Source organism: Arachis ipaensis, chromosome B02 (assembly GCF_000816755.2).
Source record: "Arachis ipaensis cultivar K30076 chromosome B02, Araip1.1, whole genome shotgun sequence".
In the NCBI taxonomy this organism is placed as follows: Eukaryota; Viridiplantae; Streptophyta; class Magnoliopsida; order Fabales; family Fabaceae; genus Arachis; species Arachis ipaensis.
In genome coordinates, this window is record NC_029786.2 from 98,767,900 (window position 1) to 98,772,309 (window position 4,410).

Genomic DNA, 4,410 nt, shown 5'->3' on the forward strand with positions numbered 1-4,410 from the left:
ATATAATTATAATAAAGATATTTTTCTAAAAATAATTTTAGAAGAGAGAAGAGTGCTTTCATTACATGAGAATAGTACTTTTTAAAAATAAAGATATTTTTTTAAATAAGTATAATCATGCATTATTCATTAAATGCTAATTGTAATATAATTATAATAAAGATATTTTTCTAAAAATAATTTTAGAAGAGAGAAGAGTGCTTTAATTACATGAAAATAGTACTTTCTAAAAATAAAGATATGTTCCTAAATTAGTATAATTATGTATTATTCATTAAATATTAATTATAATATAATTATAATAAATATATTTTTTATAAAATAATTTAGAATAGAGAATAGAAAAGTTCATTTTGGAGGAAAAACGGAGTCATGAGAGATCGACATGTCACCTTCATTAGTTGGGGAAAAATCCAATTTTAGTATATTAAGTAGATTTTCGTATCACCTTTTAAATAAATAAATACAAAAATATCCACTTATAAATTTTGATGTATTACATAAAAAAAATTGATTACAAAATCTTAAAATATTTATACCTAACATTACAAGTTTAATTTCATCATCATTTCATTAGAAAAAAATATTTAACACATAGTTAATTAATCAGATGAGCCTATTTCAATTTATATTGAGCATTCGGCCTACATAAATCGAATCAGAATTGTTAGATTTATTATTGCGTAATTCGAAATCAACCAATTCGAATTACTATGGGTAAAAATCTTGGACTAATTCGAACTACCCTCATTCAAATTACTATGAATATGGTAAAATTGTGTGCATTGTTTACTAAATCTAATGGATCTTGCTTCGATTTACTTAGAACATGCACTACAAGATTAATATTGATTTGAGGGAGTATTTTAGTGAAGGTTTTTAAAAGAGATATATTAATCTAATGCACTACAATAAATTTCTTGTTAACAAAGAAGAAATATCAGCAAATTAATAGAGAAGAAGAAAAAGAAGTACCAGTGTTAATTCAAAGAAAAAATTGGGGTGAGAGAAAGCGGCGTTGAAGAAGAAGCTCGGAAATGAATAGATCTGCAAATACGTTGTACCACGACAACTACGATGGCATCAACGGTAGAACCTGTGGCAGCAACGGCGGCAGAAACTGCGATGGCAACAGTGGCAGCAACGACAGACAGAGAGAACAGATTCGAAAATGTGTTGATAGAAGAGGTGACTCGATTCAGAAGCTCTCTATTGCAACGGACACGGCAGTGGTAACGGCATCGGCAGCGAAAACCGCAGCGAGAACGGCGGTGAAAATGGCGTGAAAAACTTAGGATTTCATTCTCTCTTAGGTGACTCTGCACCTTTCATTTTGAGAAAAAAGAGAAAATGACGTTTTTTTTTTTTAAATTTTGAATTTTAATTAATTTGAGTGAAGGTTTTTTAAAGTGCCATAGATAAAATGATTTGTAGAAGTTTTTAAAAACCTTCACTAAAATACTCCCTCAAATCAATATTAATATTGTAGTGCATGTTCTAAGTAAATCGAACTAGGATCCATTAGATTTAGTAAACAATGCATACAATTTTACCATATTCATAGTAATTTGAACGAGAGTAGTTCGAATTAGTCCAAAATTTTTACCCATAGTAATTTAAATTGGCTGATTTTAAATTACACAATAATAAATCTAACAATCCTGATTCGATTTATGTAGGTCGAATGCTCAATATAAATTGAAATAGGCTCATCTGATTAATTAATTATGTGTTAAATATTTTTTTCTAATGAAATGATGTTGAAATTAAACTTGTAATGTTAGGTATAAATATTTTAAGATTTTGTAATCAATTTTTTTTATGTAATACATCAAAATTTATAAGTGGATATTTTTGTATTTATTTATTTAAAAGGTGATACAAAAATTATTGATCAATAACTAAACTATTAGCACATAAATTAGACAATTTATTTCGTATTAAAATAAATTTGTTAACTGTGTTATAAATTTAGATAACGTTTAGATTAATATTATTTTACTGTGTTATAATAGAATTAATTAATTTATTAATTTTAAGATATATTATATTATTTATTGTAACACCCTATCACACAAAGCTTTACGCTTAAGTCGTAAAATAGAGGTGATGTGGTATTACGACCTCTAAAATAAAATGAGTACATATAATAGCAGAAGAGTTATAATATGCTAAGAGCCTTGAAGAATAGGGGAAATAAAAATCGCGAGATAAAAGCGCAACGCTCAAGGAACGAGTTAACTTGCATGCTAAGAAAACCGTAACTGTCAAACATAAAATAATAGAAGTAGGAATAGAGTGCCAAAGATACAAAATAACAAGCTCCTAACTCAGCCTGCGAAGTCAAAACTGGCCGGAGAATATTTACACATATATACATACATATCCAAAACTCAAAAGTACATACACACAATCCTGCCTCTCCATAAACCTCTAAGAGGATCAAAAAGGACAAGTTATGCAGAGAGAAAGCTAAGTACATATATATACATCATTGTACAACAAAACTATACAACAACACTATCCAGTAACCCCTCCGCTTTAAGAGTCTAGACGCCTAACGAGATGGCTCCCAACCTGCATCTGAAAAATAACAACATAGTATGGAATGAGAACCGGAGGTTCTCAGTATGGTAAAGGTACCACACACATAATATATAAGGTCCTGGGAATGCCAGAGGCAATCCTAGAACGCCGACACTCAGATTATAGAGCTTAAAGTATTAAACAGAAGCCATAAAAGGTGGTTTCCTAAAAATATTTAATCCTAACTTAGCTTAACTTTAAATCTAAGTCCTATACTGCCATTCCTCCATACCTCCAACTCCATCATGCATTTTCACGGACAAATAGACAGATAAAGGCAAACACAAGAAGGTTACAACTACTGCAGGTAACAAATACACATTTAGCATGGCAAATACAGATAGGCACACCCAATTAGAGCACAAGCAAGTAATTCAAGTAATATGCATATGATGCATGCCTGTCCTATGGCTGATGAGGCTGATCTGTCGGTTATTCAGCCAACCCGACAAGTCTGAATTGTCCTTAGACTGTCCCCCGACGTGCATCCCCAAGAGTCTATGCATAGATTTTTCTCAAATAATCAATATTGCTCAATGGGGGTAACATTCCCGAGAATTTATATAGTGCCCGGTCATACTTACGTCATAGGGTCAACAAAGTATCGAGTTTTCAACCTGGTACACGTGGTGGCAAGCCACGGCACTTAATCCAGGGAATCTCGTATCTCAGATTATTCAAATTCATAAGCCATATAAATAATTCAATTATAATTCATCAACATCAACATCATTCTCAATCGCATATCATTCATCATCATACATCAATCATATTCAATCCTTATCCTTCATTATATCACCTCCCATTCCATCCATCAATAGTTTCAATTCAAAACATAATTCATTCTTTTCCAAATGAACTAAACTTAAAACATGCTCATTTTCTTAATAACTCAAAATCAAACCATATAACCTTTAAATCTAAATCTCTTTTAAATAATCATCTAAATAAAATCTCTAATTTTTATAAAATTTCGGCAGCATCTCCTCTAAAACTCGGACTTTGCCACCCTTTTCGGGTCCAAACCTGCATTCTTTTCAATTCAACATACCCTTCCTCATCATCATAACAATCACCACAATAAATCTACCTCAAATCAACAATTAAACTCATGCAATATTCAAGTCCAACAACCAAAATCCAACTAGGAATCATAGTTCACAAATCCTAGGCTTTTAACACAAAATACCTCATTATCACAACAACCTCCACAATAATTAAACCTCAAATCAATAATTCACCAAATCATTAGTTAATCAACAAGCACCAAACTAACCATGTTCATCAACAATAACATTCAACCATAATTCTCTCCAAATTAATATAACAACATTCACCATCCAAAATTAAAAACTAATTATCCAATAAACTTCAACCAAATATATTCATCAACAAATTACTAAACATTAAATATACACCTGCATTCCAACTTATCCAATGGTCATCTAGCCTAAGTTTTCACAGAACATTATATATTAAATGCAAGAAACCTAAACCATACCTTGGCCGATTTCCACGTAACGACCAAAGCTATTTATTCAAAACCAAGGCAGCCCCTCAAAACTTAACTAATCCGCTTCCTCCAAGTTCTAGTATTCACAATTCCAAGCTCCAATTATTTATTCACAACCTAATACACATTCATAACACATATATATCCAATTTAATACTCAAAGCTCAAATTCAATAAAAATAAAATAGAATTATCGTATCCTCACCTTACCCAAGCTTCACATAAGCAAGAGTGAATGTTTCTCTCAAGCTAATTGGATCCTAAAACATCAGAAATCAAAGAAATTTAACATTCCCAATTAAAATTTGAAA

General features: G+C 30.8%; 1 long non-coding RNA gene across 1 annotated transcript; it reads right to left on the reverse strand.

Annotated features, from left to right (window-relative positions):
• On the reverse strand, nucleotides 2,245–4,137 carry LOC110269036. The gene is made up of 2 exons (XR_002357965.1): nucleotides 4,088–4,137; nucleotides 2,245–2,583 (listed from the first exon to the last, which is right to left on the reverse strand). It is a non-coding gene; the product is annotated as an uncharacterized LOC110269036 (long non-coding RNA).